General features: G+C 42.9%; 2 protein-coding genes across 9 annotated transcripts in view; one reads left to right on the top strand and one right to left on the bottom strand.

Annotated features, from left to right (window-relative positions):
- Positions 1-13,457, bottom strand: part of pipox (pipecolic acid oxidase) — an 83,706-nt gene extending 70,249 nt beyond the window's left edge. For both annotated transcript variants that reach the window (XM_070543742.1, XM_070543743.1), the window contains exon 1: positions 13,164-13,457. The gene's annotated coding sequence lies outside the window, so the exon portion shown is untranslated. The remainder of the gene's footprint in view (positions 1-13,163) is intronic.
- Positions 1-26,519, top strand: part of sez6b (seizure related 6 homolog b) — a 208,132-nt gene that overhangs the window by 9,143 nt on the left and 172,470 nt on the right. The window lies entirely within an intron of this gene.

The raw sequence follows: 26,519 nt of genomic DNA, 5'->3' as shown, positions 1-26,519 counted from the left end.
GGAAAACTAAGAATAAGATGTTCGAACGAACTGTAGCTATTAATCTGTAAGGGACTGATTAATAAGTCTGAATGAAAATGGTTGCTACTCCTCCTCCTCGCCCTGTACTTCGAGCAATATGATGATTTAAATAATTTGAAGGAGTCGACTCGTTTAAGCTAACATAGTCCTCTTGCTGCAGCCAGGATTCTGTGAGAGAGAGCAAAGAGATCTGATTATCACAAATCAACTCATTAACTAACAAAGTCTTCGAAAAAATGGATCTAATGTTCAACAACCCACATTTAATTTTTCTAGTTTTCTGCTCAGTTGAGTTTGTTCTAATATTTATGAGATTTCCATGATTTGCTTTATTAAGCCTGATATTTAATCTGTGTGATTTTGGCCGTGGGCAGGACACTGTCTCTATGGGGTAGTGGGTGGGTAACAGTACAGAAGCTGCAGAGGGGTGGGTTAAACTACGACTCTGCTTCCTGGTCTGGACCCTGGGTTGTCATGGAGGACTAATAAAACTGGCCATGTTCCTAGAAAGAAGAGCTGCTCCATCCAAAGAGGGATGGATGCCGTCTCTCTGCATCAGACCAGGTTTTCCCCAAAAAGTTTTCCAATTATCAATGTAGCCCACGTTGTTTTCAGGACACCACCTAGACAGCCAGCGGTTGAAGGACAGCATGCGGCTAAACATGTCGTCACTGGTCCGATCAGGCAGGGGGCCAGAGAAAATTACGGAGTCCGACATTGTTTTGGCAAACTTACACACCGAAGCAACATTAATTTTAGTGACCTCCGATTGGCGTAACCGGGTGTCGTTACTGCCAGCGTGAATAACAATCTTACTGTATTTACGCTTATCCTTAGCCAGCAGTTTCAGGTAAGATTTAATGTCGCCCGCTCTGGCCCCAGGTAAACATTTAACTATGGTTGCTGGGGCCTCTAATGCCATGTTTCTGACTATGGAGCTGCCAATGATCAGAGTCGGCTTGTCAGTGGGTGCGTCACTGAGCGGGGAAAATCTATTAGAAACGTGGACGGGTTGGTGGTGGCCCACAGGCTGGGTTCTATGCTTCCTGCGTACCGTCACCCAGCCGGCCTGAGGTCCCGGCTGCTCGGGTTCTGCTGGAGGATCGCTACGGGGTTGTTCTGAGCTAGTTAGCCCCGTGCTAGCTAAGTAGCTACGGCTGTTTACGGGTTATTCAACAGCGCGGAGCCGGGACTCCAATTCCGACACCCTCGCCTCCAAAGCTACAAAAATGCTACATTTATTACACGTACCATTATCGCTAAAGGAGGCAGAGGAGTAACTAAACATCTGACACAGAGAGCAAGAGATAGGAGACGGAGACGCAGAGACAGAAGTAGCCATAGCCATGCTGACGCTAAGCTAACTGGACAGCAAACTGTTCAACACCAAATAAACTGCGTGCGAACTCAAATGGTTCCGTAAAAGCTAGGTGGAACAACAGAAAATGTGTGTTTTAGCGTGCTTATGTGCTACAATAACTCAGAGATATCCTAGTGCAGAGAAATTAAATCAGTTTTAGCGAGCCCAAACACCAAACAGCTTCACGGAGTGCAACACTGAAAACAGGAAACAGGAAACGCCTTACCGCCAGGTGCAGCCAATCAGAATCAAGCAGATGTTGCCAAATCCCTCCAGTTAATGGAATAAATCAAATCCCAACACAGATTAACCCGCTCCCAGAGGGAGTCTAGCAGAACAATAAATGTGGTTACGTGCAGAGTTTATGAAGCATTATTTAGCATGTGTCCCATGCCTCATTGACCTCACACTGAACCCATTAATTCTGTCTGCAGAGCCACCAACTGATTCTCATTAAAACATCATCAGAACCAAGCCACTGATCGGGCTCACCTGGGTCACAAATTACTCAAACCGACACAATTATAAAATCACCAACGCTGCAGCATTTTAATGGAACATCTGTAAGTCTTTGATTAGGTATTTGTGTGAAAATGATTTAGATCATCTAAATCATGCGGCTCTTTTTATATCATCTGTGTCCATGTTGAGCTGAGAACTGCTGCTGATGATTGAAACCTGAACGTTTCTGCTCCTTTTGTCTGCCGAATGACCTGCATATCCACAGTAACGCAGGCTGACCTCATGATAAATAAACAACAGAACGTTATTAATGAAAACCTCAAATCAAACTGGTTATAAACAGCAGAAAGGGTCGGAGTTCATGAGCCGTTTAGCCTCAGGAGAGCACACGTGACTTGTTATCTGGAGATTGAGGCTGTTCAGCCTTGTGCCTGAAGGAAGGAGAGTGAATAGTTTATGAGCTGGATAGGAGGGGTCCGTCAAATAGTTCTTTAGTCTAATTTGAATCAGCGTTGATCATTTGTTAGCAGATCCTTGCACATGACTGCAGCTTGACGTACATTTGACGCCACATTTCTGCAGCCGGGTTTCTCTTTCAAGGTATGCATCTCATTTGATATAATTTAATGTAAAGCTGTAGGGGTTCATAGAGGAAATAAAAGCAACAACAACAATTACCGGCACAAATATTTCCTTTATTTAAATTACAATACAATAAATTACTTAGTCTTTACTTTGTCCAAAGAAATGTTGCCTACTCTTTATCATTTTTGAGCTCTAGATCATAAAGTACCCTCAGTCTTTTAAAGGCATACTTAGCAAATGTTTCATATTTTTAAATCATTTTCTTGAGCCAGTGTGAGCTAAACCCATCCTTTACTGAGTCAATGAAAGGCCACACAGCCCCTATCGCCCCCTGAGGCCAGAATATTGAAAAAGCTGACATACCTGGCGCTGAAGTCTGCTTCCAGCACATTTCCTTCCTTCCTGTTGCTTCATAACATATAACCCTAAAAGTCTGGTCTAAATTGCATGGAAGCAGGTCTAAGTCTCTGGGCGACGCCATATTAGACGCCATGCTTCTTTCTACAGGAGCCCGTGAGAACAAAGCACATTTCCTGATTTTTACTAAATGATTACAAAACTTTCACCTTGTTGTTTTACACATTTACCTCTTGACTCATTGCCAGTGATGAAAGGTAGTCTGATGTGCTTGTTAATTTGATAAAGTTTGCACTCCTCGGGCCTTTTTGACCCTAATGAGCATCCGTTGGTACGGTCTTTCTCCAAACACAAAAATACAGCTTGCTTGCAACAATTTAGGTATCTAATGCCCCCTATCGCCAGGAAAAATACACACGGCCACTTTAAGGTGTTACCCCAACTGCACGCTGGAAGCAGAAGCGGCACGGACCGGCAGCGAAATGGCACACCTTCAAATAGAATGTATTATAGTCTATGGAGTGTAACAAACCAGCCGTTCACAAGCGGCCCAGAAGCTGCACGTTGTGCCGCTAAAGATAGGATCGGGCTCTATTTTTTCCATGAGCCGCTTCTGGGATGCGTCAATTACGGCAGTTAACATAGGGCCAGACAGGAAATCGCACGGTTTTCCCTGGTAATTATCTAAATAAAAGTATTGCTATTTCATATATATGAAGCTTGTGTGTGAGCTAATGGCTAATTTACTCACAGCATTGTTCCAGAAGTGCAGTGGTGTGTTTTTCATGGCTTTAATCCTGGCAGTGGAGAGGAACAACATCATATATGACATTAAACAGCAATATAAAACGTGATTTCTTTTTTGGTTTAATGGTGGATTGCAAAAAACAAACCATAATCTTTGAAGTCTCAAGGGATCGTGTGATCTTGGGTGGAGGTTGGCAGAAGTCTCGAGAGATTTTATGATCTCACGAGGTGAGTGAGGAGCACGGCAGAAAAGCCGCGTTGCTGCTGAGACTCTTCCGGTATTCCAACAGTACAGTGAAGGTCGCGAGTAAACTGTTCCGCTGCTGTTCCGCGCCGCTTTTGCTTCCAGTGTGCCGTAGGCACTAAAAGGATGAAAGTAGAGCAAGGAGATAGGTTTAAACTTTTGGTTCTACAAACGGACACTAGGGGGTGCTAAAAGCAAGCCTAAACTGCCCAGTTCTCCCTCTCCTGATAACACTTTCTGATGGTGACCTGATGTCCCAGGCAGTGGTAAGCAAATTTTTAATTCCAGTCGTGTCTGTCACCGGCCTTATTCATCCATGCAGTAGATGGATCCCTTATTCATAAAACTTCTGCTCGCACTGTGCCTGTTAAAGTGACTGTCTCTGGGAACCACACAGAGCTGATGAGTTTTTTTGTGGTTGACTCTTTCGTGCCCCCTCTTATCTTAGGCTATCCATGGTTATGTAAACACTGTCCCCATATTGACTGGGTTTCTGGTCGCGTGTTAATGTGGAGTCCCTTTTGTTTGTTGAACTCCTTATCTGCTGCCACTGTACGCCCTGCTCCTAACCCACCTCCTTCAGAACCACCTGATATCTGTAACATTCCCCTTGAATACTCTGACTTGGCTGCAGTGTTCAGCAGGGCTCGAGCTAAGAACCTGCCTCCCCATCGCCCTCATGACTGTGCAGTAGATCTTCTACCTGGTACTCAGCCTCCTAAAGGCCGCATCTACCCTCTTTCCATCCCTGAAACGGCAGCCATGGAGGAGTACATACAGGAGGGTCTGCAGGCTGGGATCATTCACCCACCCTCATCGCCTGCTGGAGCAGTTTTTTGTTTGTGGGAAAGCGGGATGGGCATCTATGCCCCTGTATCGATTACAGGGTTTTAAACAGTATAACTGTCCGTAACACTTAGCCCATGCCTCTTTTACAGTCTGCCTTTGATCAGGTTAGAGAGGCCCAGATATTCACCAAACTGGATCTAAGAAATGCTTACCATCTGGTGCGCATTCGGAAGGGGGACAAATGGGACAGCTTTTAACACCTCCCAACGGCCATTTCAAGTACCTGGTGATGCCATTCGGCCTCACAAATGCACCAGAGGTTTTTCAGTGTCTCATTAATGACGTGCTCAAGGGCATGATCAATAAGTTTGTGTATGTTTACCTTGATGACATTTTGATTTTTTCCCCAGACCGTGATACTAGATATAGTCGGACTCACCTCGACACATAGCATTGGCTCTGGAACCCAAGTCCTTGAGAGGAGGTGGACACTCTCCTTTGTTGGAGTTGCTCCGGGTGAGAGGCGGGGGGCTGGGGTTGGCTTTTTGTTAGCCCCAAGACTCTGTCTGTGTGTTGGGGTTTACACTCTGTCTGTGTGTTGGGGTTTACACCGGGGGAGGAGAGGGTCCTGACTTTTGTTTGTGCTTATGGGCCAAATATCAGTTCAGACTACCCACCCTTTTTGGAGTCCCTGGGACGACTGCTAGATAGTGCTCCGTCAGAGGACTCCATTGTCCTGCTGGGTGACTTCAATGCTCACGTGGGCAATGACAGCTTGACCTGGAGGGGTGTGATTGGGAGGAACGGCCCGCCTGACATGAACTCAAGTGGTGTTTCGTTATTAGACTTCTGTGCAAGCCGCAGTTTGGCCAAAACTAACACCATGTTCGAACATAAGGATGCCCATCAGTACACTTGGTACCAGGGCAGCCTAGGTCGCAGGTCGATGATAGACTTTGTAGACGTATCATCTGACCTGCGGCCGTATGTTTTGGACACCTGAGTGAAGAGAGGAGCGGAGCTGTCAACTGATCACCACCTGGTGGTGAGTTGAATCAGATGGCAGGGGAAGATGCTGCGTAGACCTGGCAGACCCAAACGCATAGCGAGGGTCTGCTGGGAACGCCTGGCAGAAGAACCTGTCAAGATGGCATTCAACTCCCACCTCCGGCAGAGCTTTGACCGCGTCCCGAGAGCAGTGGGGGACATTGACTCCGAGTGGGCCTTGTTCCACTCTGCGATTGCTGAGGCGGCTGTTGCTAGCTGTGGTCGCAAGGTGGCCGGTGCCAGTCGTGGTGGCAACCCCCGTACCCGCTGGTGGACACCAGAGGTTCGGGGAGCCGTCAGGCTGAAGGAGGCCTACAGGGCGTGGCTGGTCTGTGGGTCTCCGGAGGCAGCAGACAGGTACCGGATAGCCAAGCGAGGTGCAGCAGTGGCAGTTGCCGAGGCAAAATCTCGGGCGTGGGAGGAGTTTGGTGAGGCCATGGAGAAAGACTATCGATCGGCTCCAAAGAGGTTCTGAAAAATTGTCCTCAGGAGAGGAAGGCAGCAACTCGCTCACACTGTTTACAGTGGGGATGGGGAGCTGCTGATGTCAACTGGGGCTATAGTCGGACGGTGGAAGGAATACTTTGAGGAGCTCCTAAATCCCACCTACGCCCATTCCGAGGAGGAACCAGAGCCGGGAGGCCTGGGGATGGACTGTCCAATCTCGGGGGCAGAAGTTGCTGAGGTAGTCAAACAACTACACAGCGGTGGACCACTGGGGGCGGATGAGGTTCGTCTTGGGTATCTCAAGGCTATGGATGTTGTAGGGCTGTCGTGGTTGACACATCTCTGCAACATTGCGTGGTCATCGGGGGCAGTTCCTGTGGAGTGGCAGACTGGGGTGGTGGTCCCCATCTTTAAGAAGGGTGACCTGAGGGTGTGTTCCAACCATAGGGGGATCACACTCCTCAGCCTCCCTGGAAAGGTCTACGCCAAGGTACTGGAGAGGAGGGTCCGATCGATAGTTGAATCTCAGATAGAGGAGGAGCAATGTGGTTTTCGTCCTGGCCATGGAACTGTGGACCAGCTCTATACCCTTGCAAGGGTGATGGAGGGGGCATGGGAGTTTGCCCAACCAATCCACATGTGCTTTGTGGATTTGGAGAAGGCTAATGACCGTGTCCCCAGGGGCACCCTGTGGGGGACGCTCCAGGAGTATGGGGTGGGTGGCTTACTGTTAAGGGCCATTCATTCCCTTTACCAGAGGAGTGTGAGTTTGGTCTGCATCTCCTTCCAGGTGCCCTGCCCCCCTGTGGGTTTATCCGGAGTGTCGCAGTTGACTGCAATTGCCCAATTACCACCCTTACTTAAGCCACTGTTCTCCAGCCCTCAGTGTGGCATTGTTTTTCCTGTATTCCTTAACAGAGTCAGTGTGCCTTCGTGTTTGTGACTTCTGATTTATTTTCCCGCTGTGTGTGGTGATTTTTGGTTATTAATGACTCTGAACCAGAACCAAGGCTGTTTATTCCTGCAATTGGGTTACTGCTGAACCGCACCGTGACGGTAGGCCATTATCACGTCACAGCGACTAGTCTATGAAACTCATAAAAAGTCACTACAGAGCAGAGAAGTCGGCTAGTTGACTAGTTGATACAACCCCTAACACACACACAGCCAAGAAGGCAGTTAAAGTAATGTTGGGACTTGTTTGGGTTGCTCCATTGCAAGCTTCCAGCTTCTTCTGCCATCACCTTGTGGTGCAAGCTGGGAACATGGGTGCATTCCTGTTGATTGACAGCTCCCTCTTGTAGATACGCAACTCTATTGGTCAGCTTCCTAGGCTCACGTAAATTATTCACTCTGCTGTAGAGGACAGGGGAAGGGCTGTAAAGGTAAATATAAATCATGAAAGATTACCTTCTTTATATCATAGAACATGTTTGATTTGTGCATTTTTGGGTTAATGCTTTTAAGTTAAATACACCAGCTTTGAATAGGAGGTAAATATTACATGTACAAACACTTTTTTGATTAATGTTGTAATCATAAATTAGAGAATTTTCATCAATTACCCTGAAAGAAAGATCACATTTTACACCAGTTTTCAGGAGTGTAAATATCATTGTTTTTCATGTTTACTCTCTGTTGGTACAGCATAGGGAATACTAACATTTATATTTTACATGAATTTACAATAGATGTCACACTTTTTCTGAAAGGTTTGTCTGGGTTTAAAACAATGTGGTGCAGAAAGAGCTGGTAAAATGTTTTTTAAATTAATTTTCTCAGCAGATGATATAATGTTGTTACACATGAGATGATATACATAAGATTCTTCTTCCATTTGTTCAATTTGTTCCTCAACTGTGCCCCCTACTGGTTTGGGTGGTCCTCAAGGCTCCATATTTGGTCCCATTCCCTTCTTGTTACATTTTCTTCTGGTCTGTTTTTTGAAAACACAAAAATGGTCTGCCTGCTTTTAGGAGTCTAGAAGGTGTGGTTTGTGTACCTGTCTAAACCTCTACACCTTCACAAAGATTTCTGATGTCCACAACTCCGTTACTCTTAGACACTTTCAGATCTCTGTCTGTCTCTATCTGTGGTACAGCTGGTAACTCAGAGAAGTTATTGGTGTTATTCTACCTTTACTGTTTGATCCAGATCTTTTTGGTCAGGTTGACCCACTGGACAAAAGTCTGACAAGCTTCAACATTACATAACGATAATCCTCTCAAACACATTTCTGTATAAAATATCCTAGAGAATGTTTCCGTGTAAACATGCACACACACACATTTTCTTTGTATCATCAACACACACTTTCTGCTGAGACCAAATTACTTTCTGAATGTAAAATCATTTCCTGTTCCTTCTATTTATTACAACAAGAATAGGCCAAAACAATTTCAAGGACAAGAGAAGGACGAGCCTTGACCTCAGTGTAAAACTATATTTCATAGAGATAACGACTAAGATGACTGCATCTGTTTGACTGTAACACTGTAGTAAATTACAACTGCAGTGTAATAAGTTTTTTGTTACTTCAGCCACTGCTGGATCAGTTTTCCATTTAGTACAACATAAAGGAAGATAAAACTGTCTAAAAAACACTATTAAAACATAAAATATGATATTTGGATCAGACTAGTTTATGGCTGAAAAGATGACGAGCTGCAGTTGCTGAATTTATCACAGCAAGAGTAATTGTGAAGTAATTGTGAATTATTATGTGAAGTGCCTTGAGACGACTCTTGTCGTGATTTGGCGTTATATAAATAAACTTGAATTGAGTTGAATTGAATTAATTGTTATTCATTGAAGAATGCTATCAGTCTTTGGCCAAAACTGGTTTGTTTACACTGGAGCACAACATCTAATCAGCACTGTCTTCATTATGATTGGTGGAGCTGCTTGTAATGCCTCCACAATCACCATCATCCATTAGTTTTGTCTTTATCTTCACACTTCTTTACTGCAGGATGCTTCGGGGAACACATTAGTTTATCTAGCCCCAAAGCAGAAGTATGAATTCAGATGAAAAATAAATAGATGGACCATTTTGAGTTTGAACGCTGCAGTTACATCCTTGATATAGCAGACCCGTTTTCCTGTAGAAGCAGATTTAAATGAAGCCGACTCTTCCTGGAGATGTCTGCTCTGCTTTTATTAGGAGTCCTTTCCTGCTTCGGGCACATATGTTTGTCTCTTAGCATTCCCTCGAAGCTACATCTTTTACCTCACATGCACTGTAGAGTGATATTGATTACATGAGTCAAACATATTAGTGTTGATGGATTGCTGACCACGCGCCACAGGAACTGAGCTTACCTCCAATCACTTCTCTCTCTCTCTCTCTCTCTCTCTCTCTCTCTCTCTCTCTCTCTCTCTCTCTCTCTCTCTCTCTCTCTCTCTCTCTCTCTCTCTCTCTCTCTCTCTCTCTCTCTCTCTCTCTCTCTCTCTCTCTCTCTCTCTCTCTCTCTCTCTCTCTCTCACACACACACACACACACACACACACTGCTCGGGTCACCCCTAGCTGGCTTAGACTGACTTAAACAGCACAGACATGCATAGCTTTGGATCCGTTTTGGCACTCTACAAGACTGCATCTGAAGCAAGGATTGGCAGCAGCAATGACTTCATGGGATTTTTTACAAGTAAAATTAATTCTATTAGAAACAAAATCTTTAGCATCCTCCCTAATGCGATTTCTTCTTCCTCAGTAAGTGAGGCAGCATCAGAGGTGACTGTAGAACCTCATCTGTGCTTGAACTGTTTTGATCCAGTTGAGCTTTCAGAGTTATCAAAAATATTAGCTTCATCTAAACCTTCAACTTGCATTTTGGATCCAATCCCAACCAAATTATTTAAAGAAGCATTTCCTTTGGTTACTGCCCCCATTCTAGATATAATCAATCTATCCTTAGTAAATGGGTATGTACCACAAGATTTTACGGTTGCTGTAATCAAACCTTCACTTAAGAAGCCTTCTCTGGATCCAGATGACCCAATGAATTATAGACCAATATCTAACCTTCCATTTTTATCCAAAGTCCTGGAGAAAATAGTGGCCACGACGTTGGATGTGCTACTACTAGTTTACCCGTTTAATTATAGATCCACTAGGATAAATACAATAAAGTTTATCTCTCACCAAATAGAATATTTACCAAGACATCACAATATAACTATAGACACATTACTTGTCTGTGTGTGTGTGTGTGTGTGTGTGTGTGTGTGTGTGTGTGTGTGTGTGTGTGTGTCCATCGCGAACGAACCGGCTCTAAGAGCCGCTCTTTGAAGTGAACAACGGGAGCCGGCTCGTCATTGGGAGCCCTCCCCTTCCCTCCCCCTCCCCTCTTGCTTTGGTGAAAGCTACAGGTGATTGGTCAACATGTGTAACTGCGTGTCCAGACTGTCCACACACAGAGCAGTAGGGGCGGGGAAGAGGGAGGATCAGACTCAGACAGACAGCAGAGCACATGTGGGTGGAGGGAGATGGGAGGGAATGAGGAGGAGGAAAAAGGCGAGAGAGAGAGAGGAGAGTGCGACGAAGACGGTGAGAAAATGAGCGCCAGCAGTCGGAAAGTGGAGATTGCTCAAAGTGATCAGTTATTAAATCCATAGAAATGATAAATATTTGATATATAGCATTTTTTTAGAGTAGTAAATCATTTTACATGTAGTTTTGCATTATTTTGGTTATAAATGGACTCTACGCAACAGAAAATCTGAGGAGCCACTTGGGAGCCAAAAGAGCCGGCTCTCTAAAAAGAGCCAGAATTCCCATCACTACAAGTTGGACACTGGTCGGAAGTTGTTGAAATCATTCAAATCTAAATTGCTCTTCTTCAACAGGGGGTCTCACCACCGCCCGTTAAAAGCAGCAGGACAGACCCCCGTCTGAAGCGAGCAATTCATCAGAGTTAAAACATCATCTTTAAAAGAATCATACAGTTGTTTAAAAATACTTGTGGGAATAGGATCCAGAACACACGTGGTGGGTTCACTGAGGAGAAAACTATCAAGAATCTCAGCTTCAACCGAGACAAAACTGTCCAGTGTTTCCTCAGGTAGACACACACTCAGACAGATCTGAAGCAGGATTGCTTTGGGAGGATGAATGTTACATCTGATGGTGTCTACCTTCCCTCTGAAGTGGGCTGCAAACTCCTCACAAAGAGTGTCTGAGGGGGTTTCTGGGAAGAATTAGAATCACTATTTAAAATATTAGCAATTGTAGAAAAAAGTATTTTAGAATTAATTCTGTTTTCTGTAATGATTTTGGAAAAGTAATTTTTTCTGGAGTCTCTAACTGCTTTATTGTATGATTTTAACTGTTCTTTATATATTTGCTTATTTATTGTGGTCTTGTGTTTCCTCCATCTCCTCTCTGCCACCCTGCAGGTTCTCTTTAGCTGCTTTAGTTTTTCATTTCTCCAAGGAGATGTATGATTTGACTTTAGTTTTTTGATTTTGGATGGGGCGAGCAAGTCCAGAGTAGATTTAAGTCCACTGTTAAAATAGTCAAGAATAAGATCCTCGGGGGGCAGCTGAGTTAATAGGAGGGATCTTTTTAAAAGCTTCCAGAAAACCAGCAGTCACTTCAGGGGTTAGATGGTGTTTCATTACAGTTCTCACAGAGGTCTCCTGCTGAATTATACTGATGATGTTAAAAACACACAGAAATGATCAGAGATTGCTAAATGCTTGACAGAGGACACACCGGTGGACAGGCCATACGTGATGACCAAGTCCAGGGTGTGTCGTGAGTCAGCTGTGCGACATGTTGAATAAAATACATATAGTTCAAGATGTGTAAAATTCTTTGGTAAAAGGGTGTAAAAGGTTATCTACATGTAGATTAAAATCACCAGCTAAAGTAATCCTATCGAAGGAGTTGTGCAGAAATGATAAAAACTCTGGAAATTCTTGAATAAAAAGTGCGCTGTGCTTCGGAGGCCTATAAACTGTAACACTTAAAATCTGAGGAATGTTAAAAACAGCTGCTCTACATTCAAAAGTGTTAAAATTATGAAATAAAACAGGTTTTGCAGAAAGGGTAGAAGAACACATAAAAGCTGTTCCACCTCCCCTTTTCCCATTCCTGGTAGAATAAATAAAGTTAAAGTTTGGTGGGGAGGCCTCCGTGAGAACAGGAGCATCCAAACTCAACCAGGTCTCACTGGCTTAATGAACTGACCTGTACTGGAATGCTTTATCATGTGAAGTGCCCTGACAACACATTCTCACACCCTAAGCATTGAAAAATGGCACGGGTGACCAAGTCACAAGTCAAACTATGACGATCAGGGTGCCCCAGCACGTCGGGAGAGGATGCGCAGGGACACGGACATTTCGCCTGGAACCGCTAGCGATTTAACCTTCCCCTCACCCCCATCCTAACCTTAACTCAGTAATTTTCAATTAAGCTTTGCATGCGCAAGCTGGTTAAGGTTAGAATGGGGGTGAGGGGCAGATTAAGTAGGTCACAAATCGTTCAAATGTCCATCTCACCACAGGCGTCGGATACTGACGCTCTGGCACAGCGCGTCCTCTCCCGATGCGCTGGGGCACCCTGATGGTCATAGTTTGACGCTTGCTCACGCGTTATTTTTCGACGCTTAGGGTGTGAGAATGTGTTGGCCTTGAGACGACTCTTGTCGTCATTTGGCTCTATATAAATCAATAGTATATTGCTGCAGACCCGGAGACCGCAGATTCAGGCCTGTACTGTTTTGAGACAGTGCCCTCTAAAGGACGAACATGTAACTGCAACTGCAGGTTCAAGACTGTTACAAGCCATCTTCCCAAGCTAGCCTAACTCTTTACCAGATGTTACGTCTCAGGGCTGACTTGTATTTCTATTTGTGCGTGAGCGTGGTATTCAGCCGCTCTTTAAACTGCCTGCATACTGTAGGAGCTGATTAGCAATCACCAATAACCTAGACTCTGATTCTGGCAACACAAACTGCTTGCAGCTCAAAGGAAGACTCAGTTCAAACACAAACACACCTTCAGTCACCTGTGGCTTATGTATGCTCAGGTTAAAGACTTTAAAATGACTCGTCTAAACCCCTTGGAGTGGGATAAAAAGTTACCAGCTTCTCACCTTTCCCGGTTACTCGACACCAGCGGACGCCCCCAGACACAGTTGTCCTTCTAGTTTCTCACAATAAGAAACCAAGGTTTTTATTCAAAGAGGATGAAAAACGATTCATCCAGACAGAATCACCCCGACGCAGCAGGTAAAGACACAAAAATACACAGAGCTCAACAGAACTCGCACCGAACTCCTCCCAAACTCTCGGGCCCCACTTTTTATCTCTCAGCTCCCCCCTCCTTCTTGTCTCCTGTTCGTCTCCATGGTAACTCTTCCCGCTTCATGAAGCACACTGTCCGGTCCACTTGTAACTCCTCCCAGCGTCTCTTGCCGACTCATCTTGGTGTTCTTCAGGGATTACCTCATCTCTTCATCAGTCAGCGGCGGGGGGGGGGGGGGGGGGGGGGGGGGGGGCTCCCTTTTCTTCTCCCACCCAGGGGTCTGCTTAAGCCAGCCATAAACTTTTCCCAGACTATGGGTCTCCTCTGTATCTTTAGAGGTCCAAGACAACATTCTAGTCTCAGTACAGGTCACATCTACAGCATTCATTACCTAACCATGGCAGAGTAGTGAAGGCACATCCATTATTCACGACATCAGGAGATCAGGAGGCTCCAGCCAAGTCACTGACCCACACACACACGACCTTTTCTCTCGGCCTTTCAGCTTGGTTTCATACACACATGAGATGTAATCCAGAACTGATTTCTTATAATTATACAGGTCTGGAATCGAAATTTTTGTTCAACAAAGATTAACTGCAGATTCAAGGCTGCAGACTTGGACACCGCAGATTCACGCCTGCTGCAGATTCAATCTTCTACTGTTTAACAGTTCTAAATAACAATGTGACGGGAACTGTGAATAGTTTATTTGTTGTTAAAGCTTCAGTGAAATAGCTCTCAGAATACAAATTTGATAACTCCTGAGTAACTTTTAATAATAAAAGCTTTTATCATATTTATTTAATTGAAGTTTGTGGAAACAAAAACAAAAAACACCCTTTTCCCAACTTTCCTGGTTCTGGACATCCTTAGATCATCCACTCCGTAACACCTTGATGGACCAAAACACATGTGGCTCATTAATTCAATGCAGAAAGCTGTGGAACGTTCCAATGATGAATTTAATACATTTTCTTAAAGTAAAACTTTACTTAAAACACAGCTGCATATTACTGGTCCTTTGGATGGTCCATTATGTTTTTGGTTTTCTTCTATAAACTGGAAAACATTTAATTTGAAATACCTGATATGCGGTGTCTATTTCTCATTTTTGTTGTGGAAATAGGAAACAAACAATTATGAGACTCTGGAATAGTGTTTCATGTTTTATTGAGGTATGCCATGGTGTGTGTGAGGTGGAGGTGGGGTCTGCAGAGAAAAGAAAAATGTTAAGCACACAGCTGAAATCAAACACTTTTCTTTAAATTGTACACTCATCAAAATATGCGCAACACAGACACTTATACCTGTGAAAGGTATAACCTTAAACATATAAACATAGAAATAGAAATGAACACTTTACTTTTTTAGGTTTTTGTACATAATTACCGGTATGTAAGAAAATATGAAGTTGCAGCAACTCTTACATAAACAGGAACCAGAAGTATGTTTCAAACTTTACCTTCATGAAAAACCGCCCATTTAGGGTGACGTGACTAATGTGTCTTGCATTCGCTGAGGGTAGTTGGTTTAAAAAGGCTTGAGCTGCAAAAGGGGCAGTGGTCGTTTGTGCAGCAGGTACTGTATCGCTCCAACTGAGTCACAGGTGGACCTCTCTGGATTGTAATGTGAATCTGAAAAACACAGAGCATGGTCAGTCAGTATTCCTTTTTGCACAGAATAAAATCATTACATATTGACCATAAAGTATAAGTCCGGTTCAGTAAAAAATCCAGCCCTGTTGGGTTAGTGGGGGAATAAAGTCAGAAAAAAATGTTTTATTTTGTGTAAACAAGTACAGCTTTAATGACATTTAAATATAAAAAAAATACTTCCAAATCTTTTCTATCTTAAATTAACTCTCTGTATTTCCTTAAGTTTTTCAGAATTACGAGTTCCAGCTTATTGCATTTGTTCGTGTTCATTCATTGCTCCAATTTATTTTATGTTTGGTTTTGCAAGAAATTGTATTTTTTTGGTACTAGCTGTAGAAAACTTCCTCTCACGGACAATGGAGCAGAAAGAACTGCTAAGTTTAGTGTCTATTTGGCGTAGTCATGGTTGCTAGACGGCAGGACATATGCCACACAAGACTGTCCAATTTCACAGCTGTTAACTTACGATATATCTCGGTCAACGAAGGACCCGGTGTCTGGTATCAACAGCTCTCTATGGACCGGAGTCCTTCGATTGATGGAGCCAATAAATTTGGACACATGTTGCTGGCTAATTGCGAATGTGTGCCACACAGTTACACGTCCGAGTAGGACCTCCTTACGTCAAACCAAGCATTCCGTGCTGAGCCGACAAATACCAACACATGAATCGCCACACCCATACCACTTTGACCAATATAAATGTATGGATGTGTCTTTGCATTAAATATTAACATAGATGTGAAAAAATTACCGTCAGCGTAAAATAAACCTTTCTATAGTCTTTGAAATAAACCAACGACTTTGTTTCTTTCCCAAATTGAGGACTATTCATACTTTAATGAAAATGTTGGCCTATAAAGTTTTTTATGAAGTCATGCACAATAAATGTAATAACACAATTAATTTAATTTGTAAAAAGTATGGACAGCATAATATAACTAAATGTGCAATTCAGACCATTTCTTTACTGTAAGCATAATTAGCTCCTAGCTTAGCCTACACGTGGTGATTAAACAGTGTAGCGTGAGGAAATATGGGTTTTCTGTCACAAAGGTCATTTGACTCGGCTGGGTCAAAGCTGGGTCGCTGAGAACTTTCACCCACAGATTGAGACCTTTGCAGACATGAAGTCTGCAAGAGTCTGCTGGAAACCATAACATCTGAACACCTGCAGTCTGCCAGAAGATGTGTTCTCATGGAAAAGTAGTCATAACATAACAAACTTCCTTTCCTTTATTTTAAGTTGTTAAAAGAATCATTATTATCAATTTGCTCATTATAAATGTGTTTTAATCAAATGAATGATTCTTATGCTTTGGGTAATTATAATGGATTAATGAATCCATACTTAGTTAAATAATGTTTGAGGATGTTTGTTAACGACCTTCACACACACTCAAGCACACACACACTCAAACACACCCACACACAGATTCTCACAGTAAACTCCAAAACACATTTGCTGACGCACACGTTTGCTTTGAGAAGAGAAAGGCTTTTGGTAAGTTTCACTTCTTGGTTCAGTTCGTGTTTGACAACGAAAGAGAGAAGACCTGAATAAACGCTAAAGGGGGGACGGAGCCTATCTGCTCATCAACCCCCCCACCCCCCCCCCACCCCCTACCCCCCCTCACGCTGTTCCTGCCAAGACAGACAGGAATAGCTGAATTACAATCGCTAACGCAGACTTGTCCAGAGTCTTTGATTTTCTGAGTGAATTAAACTTAAGAAAACACCTCTGCAAACGTTTTTCCATCGACGTGTACCGCGGGCATCTCTGGACCGGGCCGCGAGCATCTCCGTCTCCTCTGCCAGCCGCTGGTGTCACCTGGATGAAACATCACCATCCTCTGGTGTCCCGGATCTAAAAGAGGGTCCGACTTTAGGTGAGGCAGAACACGGTAGATAGCGTTTGATGTAATTTTTCGGATAAGACCTAAGTTTATCCAAACCATCACTTCACCCAGACACCTGTTTCTTCCTGAAGCAAAATCAAACGCACACACACACACACATGCCTTCATCTCACCTCATGTTCAATCTTCACACACTCATCACAAGGTCTATTTGTGCAAGTTTACAATATCAACTGTTAAAGATTGTTCAACAAAGTTGCCAATGTTGATTGTCATTTCCAGGTTTGTCATTTCAAAATCATTAGTTTAATTTGAGGAATTAAAACTTTTAACTTCCAAACTTGTTTCTTCATTGAACTGAAACACAGACACGTGGATATTATCGTCAGTTTATCGATGAAAACAACCTTTGAGTCTTCTTAAAACTATACAATTTGGTTATTAATTTAATAAAATTAATATCACAAATTAATATGTAGAATGGTTCCTCTTTCATAAAAGAGCTTAAACCATAACGCTACAACAGCGTAAAGTCCTTTTCAACTCATCACAAGAAAACTTTATTTTCCTCGTCAAATGTACCTCGAGGATTACATTTTGTTTAGAAATTTAGTTGGTAAACATGCTAGTTTCATTAAACAACAAATTAAACAAATACTGTTATCTTCGTGCAGTACTTAGTCTCCGATCGTACTCCATCTTCGTCTGCTACCAAACAGTGGGCGGCGCTGTGCCAAAAACAGTACAAGCCTGAATCTGCAGTCGGCCTGAATCTGCAGTTGGCCTGAATCTGCAGTTGGCCTGGATCTGCGGTCGGCCTGGATCTGCGGTCTCCGGGTCTGCAGCGATACCCTTCACATATAAATAAACTTGAATTGAAATTGAATTGAATATAATCTGACTGTGAAATACGAGTCGGCCTTATTTGGGGGGTTTCTCATTTTTTTTGTGTCCTGTCTGGCTGTGAAGCAAGCAGAACTGATGTCTGAATGCTGGTGACAAGCCTTACAGATTTACTCTCAGGTGGAGCATCAAAGCGTCTGCTTTCAATGTCACGCCTGATACTTAAAACTTTATTGTTATTGTTGTTGAATGTTTTGTAATTCCGACCAGACACGGAGACAGAGGTGAAAGAGAAAGGAAAAGACAAAGGGGTGGGGGGGTGGGGGGTCGGGGGGTTCCACAAAAATAAACAATGATGAACAAGAGTCTGCTTCTAGACCTGCAGAAGAGGGACACACATCAATACAACAGAAGCAAACAATCACTGCGTCAACCTGATGGTGAAATATAAAATCAACATTGTTTAACTGAACAATCACACGATAATAAATCACAGTGCATTAAGTGCCAACCACAGCCTTAAGACATGTGTTGAACGTGCCCAAGCCCATACTTATGCGAGCACCATGTGAGCACCTGTGTGTGTACACGCGCTTGTTTATGTAAGGTTTCTCTATAGGAGCGTCCAATAGAGAGTGTGAGGGACCACAGATCTGCCCCCCAAAGATGCGCAGGAGATGGAAGGAGCTCCAAGTACAAGCCTGAATCTGCGGTCTCTGGGTCTGCAGCCATACCCTTCTCTTATAAATAAACTTGAATTGAAATTGAATTGAATATAATCTGACTGTTTAATACGAGTCGGCCTTATTTGGGGGGTTTCTAACAAGAAAGCTGACTTGTGGAGAAGAGTTTCTTATTTCAGAAACTGTTGAAAATCCAACGTCTCCTCATGGCTTTGAGTCTGGAGGGTGGGTTGAAAGTGACGAGTCAGCGTGGTTTTGCTGAGCTGCTAAAAATGACTAACAAGTTCATAATGTAAGTAACAGTTGTAGAAACAGAGGATGAACATCCTCCCTTTGCAGGTTTTCTCTCTCCTCCCTGTGTTTTCCTGCATGGTGTGTGTGTGAGTGTTGCAGAGCAAATGAAGATGTCTCTGAGATGGGCAGGTGATGAAGTGGAGGAGACGACATGGCCCATCGCTCACTCTAATGCCTCCATTATCCTGCTGTGTGTATATGTGTGTGTGCAGTATGGGTTCCTTATTCTAAACCAGACCGGCCTGTTCCAGTGTGGAGGGCAGCGGTGCAGTGAGAAGCATTAACACACCCACCGTTTCACTTTGAAATGCTAGTTAAGAAAAATCTCCTTGAAGCAGATTGGAGTTTAGATTAAGACGTATTAGCTGCTTGTTTTATGTCAATTAAACATTTCTTCCTAAGAAACGACTCAGTTAGCTGCAAAACATCATTCCAACCCAGAACACGCTTCTCTCTCTGGAAGAAACCTTCTGATATTCCTTCACGCACCCAAAACTCGCATTTTCAATTTAGCTTTCTTTCAGCCACAGGTTTGCCTTCAAAACAAGTTTTGATATCAAATCGTCTGTTAAAAATTGTCATTTCTGAATTGTCATTTCAAATGGTCATTTTTTTAAAGTGTTAGTAATAAATTCTTAACTTTAAAAACTTGACTCTCTCCTTGAAATGAAACACAGAATGGTGTGTATTTCTGGTTATTGAAAAAGCAAAGATTCCTTTAACTTCTGATTAAATAAATAAACTTTTGCCATTAAATTTAATGATCTTAAATTAAACATTAATCTTTGGATTAAAATTAGACCAAGCTCGTTGGCATATGAACTTCTATCGAATATATAATATCGTAGATATTTATATATAATAGAAGCTTCATTGTTAACTCGTTTGAATTTTTTCTCAGAATCTAACAACCGATAGCAAACAGTGTTGATTCTAGTATGTAGTTTAACACGCTACACATTCCAGGTCAAATTAAGATATTAGCTTCTATTTTGGGATGACGTATTAAAGTCGGGTCCGCTCCAGCCAGTGACTCCGAACCTGAACTCATGTTACTGCAGCATTTGTTATTCCGGTCCGCGTGGCAGCGGATCGCAGATTCAGCCACACCATAAAACAGCAATGAGTCGGTCTGAGGTAAAAGTGAACCTCATGGCTATATCTTGTCCCCTATAGACATGTGATTACGCACAAGTAGGTGATCAGCTCAGGTTTACGCAGAGCAGAAGGAAGGAGAGCGCTCTGGCCGCACAGGTTAAACGTTCCTACTTTAAGAAAACTGTTAAACTGCATTGTTCATGTGCTACCTGGGCACTCTAAATATTTATTTAAAATGAAATCAAAGGAAATTGTAATGGTATCGAATGTTTATTAATTACTATTTCAAAAATACATAATACATAAACATAAAAATGAAAGTGATGGGGAAAAAGGTCGATCATATTTTTTTTAACCCTGTCTGACACACACACGCACACACACACACACACACACACACACACACACACACACACATATACATATATATACATATATATATATATATATATATATATATATATATATATATATATATATATATATATATGTATATATATGTATGTATATTAATATGGTCTCATGTTAAAATCTAATTGGTTTCTCCTTCACCCATATTTAGTGTCTGCACCATGTCTGATGGAATTAGTGCCGCTAGGTTTGATGTGGACGGATGGAAGCAGAGGGCCAACAAAAACAAACTCACATAATATTCATCAAGGCATTCTGAGCATCAAGTGGAAGGCACCCACCAAGGTGACGTTAGGATCATTTAGGTCGAAGAGAAGGGATTTATATTTCGTTCTGCAGTCTGGAGTCCATCTAGAATGAGTAATTAAAGTAGGACGGTCAGCTTACTGTGCATTCGTTAGAAACTCTATCATTTCCTGTGGTCTAAGATGTCTCACGCAGCAGCCGTTACATTACTTGTTTTAGTTTTACATGGCTGTAGGTCGATCATGGATCAAAAGGTTCCAGAGTCCTCAAACCCATCAGAAGACAAGTTGTAGTTTAGACTCTAATAATTTTACATTTTGAGATTGAATTTGAAAATCCTTTATGGCAGTCGCTGACCAAACTTCGATTGAAAATAAAATACCCAGGTACTTGAAATACCTTTTCCATATATGAAGGGAACAGTAGTTTTTCCTGGCCAGTGTCACCTTGTCTCCCGAGACTTTATAAAAATCAGTTTTGCTGATGCTGCCGACTGAATTATTTATTCAGGCTATCAGTAATCCACTGCTGTCCTTCGTTCACATTGTACCGCGCCTCTGTCCTTCTTTCAGACGTGTCTTTGGAGATGAGAAGTGTTTGTTGTTCTGGGTTCTGTTTCCCGCTCTCACTTGGACAAACATGAGCAGCATTGGTTCTGTTAATGACATGAAGCCGTGGTAGATGTCTGAGCCCTTTCATGGAGCTAGTGCAGTACACCTACACTCATGTTGAAGCTGGTGATTTAAGTGATTAACAGCAAATCCAGGGCTATGGAGAAAAGGAGCTTTCATCCTCTAGTTTTATTGTTTTTCTTTAATGTCCAGATTAAAAAGACGAGTCAGGACTTCGTCTCAGTTTCTGTGTCAGACAGTGAGGTGAACTTTGCGATGGGATGGAGATGACATCAAATTGCAGCCCTTAATTAGGATGTTGGCTTCTTGTGTTACATCTTACTCTGTGTAACACAGACTTGTTCTTTTAATGATCAAATGAAAGCAAATTCTTTATAGATTTACATCAGAACTAATGTTTGTGTTTTATGTTCACTATAGGTCCAAAACTGGGAAAATTCAGGATGCAAACAAAAGCTCAGGTCTCAGGACAAGACAACATTACCTCTGTTACTTTCACTTGTTCATCATATGCTCCGTGGGACCTGGACAGACAGCTGTCATGTTATTAAAGTCTCCCAGCTAACAGTTTTGTGTCTCCAGCTCTTCGCCAACAAACTGCTTTTATTTTTCTTTCCTTGACTTTGCTTCAACGAGTCCTAAAGTTGGTGTTTGAGATGTAAAAAGTACCGAGTGAAGGGAGGCAGGGACATTCTGATCATGCTGCTTTAGGTGGGTTTGCAGCGCTGAAGTTACAGATCATCTGCAAAAATCCCAATACTACTTTTATAATATTAATCTGTCAGCATTTGTAGGAGGCACGTTTAAGATTGTATAATCACGTATCTGCTGTCGGTGCTTGAGGTTTTTTCCCGCTGTCTAGAGATATTCTTTCCTCACTAGTGTCACCCTGAGGTGCTGTCCTCCTCCGTGGTGTTTTATTAGCTGATGTTTTGCACCAGAAGCTCATAAATTAGCTCGTGAGCAAAGCAAACCCCTTGTTACTGTAAAAAACAGAGACGTGCATCACTGGTTCTCCCTGTCTAACAGCATAAAAGTCTTAAGTGAATCCTAATGTTAAGGCACGGTTTTATGACCTCTTATTATAATTCATGCACGGTTTCTTTCCTCATAAAAAACACTCTACGGGGCTTCAGGGATTCAGGTTTGTCTCCTCTAACAAGTGTTAAAGCCAGAGTTTGGTTTTACACACCCACCTGTCAGTCAGGCAGGAAACGGAGGCCAAGGATCTGCACCTGCCGGGACTACAAACTGCCAATCAGGGGCTGCAAGTCAGCGCTGTGCACAAACAAGCCCATTGATTTCATGTTTGGCCACAGAGCTCAGCAGTGATGCATCAGGACTAATCAGTGGGACATGATTGATTTGGTAATTGTGTTTGCTTTCTTGAGGTAGACCCAAAACTTTGCTGGCGTGAATTAAGAAAGTTGTCGCTGCTGATGAAGCGCCGCAGTGTCGTGTGAATGCAAAATGCCCGTTGTTCCGTTAGCTTCAGCCAAATGGGATGCAAAGCAATTACCAAATGTTTATTAGCTAGGTGGTTATTCATCATCAAGCATGAATATGCAGCGTGTCTGTTTTAACTACAGATGATTGTGGGTTATGGTCAAATGCATTATTTTATACTGATTTATCCTGTAAATGGTGTCTTTTCCCAGTGAGGGATCAGCTCCCAGTCTCCTGGATGAACATGATACTGATTTAATCTGAGCGAATCTGAACCACAGCTAGGAACAAAGTGTAGACGGGATCATAAAAACACCAGATTTCCATAAAAAGACAAAAAAAAGAGATTAAAGCACTTTCATAAACATATGTTCATGTTCCAGATCATCTTCAACAGTCATCATGTTTCTTCAGTGGGTTTGGAACAAAAACACAAGAAATACCAAGCTTACATAATGATCCGGAAGTCAGACACCAGTGATGAATCTGTATTTTCATGAGATTTTGTAAAGTTTATGGTTTAAACCATTATAGCTACGCTGTGTCTCTGTTTCTGACTGAGTCTGATTGCTGTGAGATGTTCAGTCATGCTGCCTGCTTTACTGATAACCATACTTGTAATAAATGTGGTAATTTAGTAGCTTTAGAGGGGAGGTGTGGAAATCTGAAAACCAGTAGACAGCTTAAGCCACTTAGCTAGTATGAGGCCAGTAAGATCAGCAGCCCTCCTGTAGAACCTGTGCAGCCTGAACCCGTGAGCTCTGTTGGGTCTCTGCCATGGCGCCCTAAGGTTTCAGGTCGGAGGCTCTGGGTTGCATCTACCCTGGTGTGAGCGGCTGCCGGCGGGGTCTTTGGGCTCATCTATACAACCTCCTGGCTCTGGCACAGTAGCAGCTGTGTTTCTTTATTTTTTACAAGCATTAACTGTCGTTATGCTTTCATCCTCAGTAGTTGCCATTGCCATGTAGAAGTTCAAGTACCACCTGGGCCCAATGTTGACAAAAAAAGCATTGAACACATTGAATTTTGCCATCATGTTGGTCTCATCAATCTTTATCACATAATCTGGAAAAGCTCCAGCATTAATCTTCTGACCATTGCTTGATTTATTACATTCCTTGAACCGTTCACACTACTTTTATAAATCTCGGTCAGGGTTCTGTAACAATGACGCTTTGCTTGAGAGGATTTCTGCCTGATTTCTCTGTTCCGAACAACATAAAGACTATAGTGACTCAATGCAATCTGTTGGGTTTCCTTACGTAGGAACCTTTCACCTGAGATGAACTCACTGGTAAGTAGGGTCAGCTGGCATGTTTAGTCTGTGAAGCACCTTGAGATGACTCTTGTTGTGATTTGGTGTTTTAAAGATGAACCGAGTGAAGTTGATCGCTGATGTCAGGCATCAGTTTGCCTCTTGGCAGGTTTTATAGTACCTTTGTGAAGATGGTGTGAATTAGGGCTGCAGAGTGTGCAGTTACCATGGTGGGATCACATAAAGGTGTTGAAAATGTTCTGTAACACATCAACGAAGACTTTTAGTTTCTGCATCGGATAGAAAGAAAATACTAAACATGATTTAAAAAGCAAACATAATTCACTGTTGTAACTTGTCATCTGTGTTTAATCTATCTAAGTGAAACAGCTACTTAAGAAGATTGCTGGTCATTATTAGGACAGTCATCAGAATAACATCAGGTTCTCATTTCCTCCCACTTCTGCTGCAGACGCTCATTTAACCTACATCGTCAGAGCTCGTGTAACCGACACGATTCCTTGATTTTCTCTGGTTTTGGTTGCTCTGTTCTTCTTTTCTCTCTGATTGAAATGAAATATTGTTGAGAGAAATGTATCTCCACACCACAGCAGAGAGCCCGGCTCCGTCTTTCCCGTTTTTGTTATCTTCACTTGGTGTGGCACCCTGTCACAAAAAAGATGAGGGACTTGGGGGTGCAAGATTGCGTAGCCATCTGGGATTGAATCAGCAGTTGTCTGCTGTCAGTTATCTCCCATGAGTTGGGAAATTGTCAGGTGTGCTGCTGTGGTTTTGTCTGAAGCTCTGATAAGGCAGAAGCCTCCCTGCTGACATGTTGCCTTTATAACGAAAAAGGGTGAAATGTACTTTCTGCCTTCTGTTTCTCCACTGGTGTTGCATCACACGTTTCTATATGCAGACTATTTACTCTCATCTATTTTAGTCACTGCAGATACGCTTCCAGATTTTCTCCCAAAAAGACGCCTCTATTTGCACGACTGTTAGATGTTTTAGCTAAAATAAACACAACCATCTTGTTTGTTTCTAACATCGATCTATGCTATCATCCCTCTCTCCCGCTTAAACCATGTGTGCATGAGGGGAATCAACAATTGCTAGGTCATGATGCACGTCTGAAAGCCTCTCACACAGGAGTGTATGGCTAATTTTCCTGCTGACCGCCCTTGTTTACTGCCACTGTCCCTTTCTGTTACAGGTTCACAGGCCTGTATGGTACCAGTGTTTCATTTGGAGCTGTTGATGGTCCTTTCTTTTCCACTTCACTAGCCTCACACAAATTTCACACTTGTCAGAAAGCCTGGTTCCTCAAATTCACAGGCACATGAGAGTGGAGGCGCCTGACCCCCACCTCTGTGTCCTAACGTATTGGTCACAGCTAGTCAGAACTACAGAGGTTAATATTCATGTGTCGTTGCATTTGGGATGTAAGAACATCGCAGAGGTGCTTTATGGGATTGAGACCGTAATCAAAGGTTTTTAATACCTGAATAGGTTTAAAGGACTAATCAAATATTAGTTAATGCAATAGTTCTCTTACAAAAACGTGCAATGCATATTATTAATAAGGCAGATTATTTAGCACATGCACATCCATTGTTTGTAAAATTGCATGTCATGAAATTTTATTATTTCGTATAATAACTATAAAATAATCCAAATAATGTATAAAGCTAAATTAAAGTTATTTCCACTAAGCACACAAAGGTTTTTTTCTACTATAGAAACAAAGTATGATGTCTATAAATGTAAATCTGCGGTGGGGGTTAAATGATGGAATAATGCCAGTGTAAATTTAAGAACTCGTGGTGCATTTCTGTGGTTTAAAAGGATGGTTTTAAAAGTGATTTGCCGACTTCCCTTATCTCCCTTCTTCTAAGACGCCAGAGGCTGTTCACCTTGGAGACCTGCTGCAGATATGGGTACGGCCTGGCGCGAGATTTACACCCTCTCCCTCAGATTTTCAAGGGCCAGCGAGAGCTCACCGGACGCCGCCGGAACCACGACGCTTTCCAGGGCACGGGCCCCTCTCTCGGGGCGAACCCATTCCAGGGCGCCCTGCCCTTCACAAAGAAAAGAGAACGTTGGTTACGTATTGTAACCCCAGATTCTATTTCGTCTAGTCTTAGCCCTTAAGCTAGCTGCTATTGGAAGGGTGATCTCAGCATCAGCCAATCATGAAGAACTTAAATGTACGCCCACCAATGGTGGGCACCCCTTGTGGGTATATAAGTGGAGCGACTCCACTGTTCGCCTCCGATGGCTCTTGGTCCTAACAGAACCAGTGTGGCCAGTGGCTTAAGGGCTGCGACTAGACTCATAGAATCTGGGGTTACAATACGTAACCAACGTTCTATTTCGTCTAGTCTTAGCCCTTAAGCGAGCTGCTATTGGAATAATGCGCAGCTGGATGGGTTTACGCCACACTGGTTAGCTCAACCAATGGACACACCCAACATGTCTCCTTTTAGTGAGGGTCGCTCAGCCTCAGCCCAGGGCTTAAAAGGCTGAGGCAGCCAGAGAGAAGAGTGGGGTTCCCACTAAAATATCATCCTCAAGAGGATGAATTTCATTCAGGTAGGGCTGATGTGGTGCCATAATGCGTTCACTCAGCCTGCTGAGGTCCAAGCACTGAATGAGTGATGGATCCTGAAGACACATCCTGTAAATAATAACGAGTAAAGGAACAGGGGGAAGCCCATGAAGCAGCCTGACAAATGTCTTCCATCGACACACCACTGTGGAGCGCCACAGAAGAGGA

This window comes from Nothobranchius furzeri, chromosome 13 (assembly GCF_043380555.1).
Source record: "Nothobranchius furzeri strain GRZ-AD chromosome 13, NfurGRZ-RIMD1, whole genome shotgun sequence".
Taxonomy (NCBI): domain Eukaryota; kingdom Metazoa; phylum Chordata; class Actinopteri; order Cyprinodontiformes; family Nothobranchiidae; genus Nothobranchius; species Nothobranchius furzeri.
Note: the sequence above shows the minus strand (reverse complement) of the source record. Positions and strands in the feature narration are given on the sequence as shown.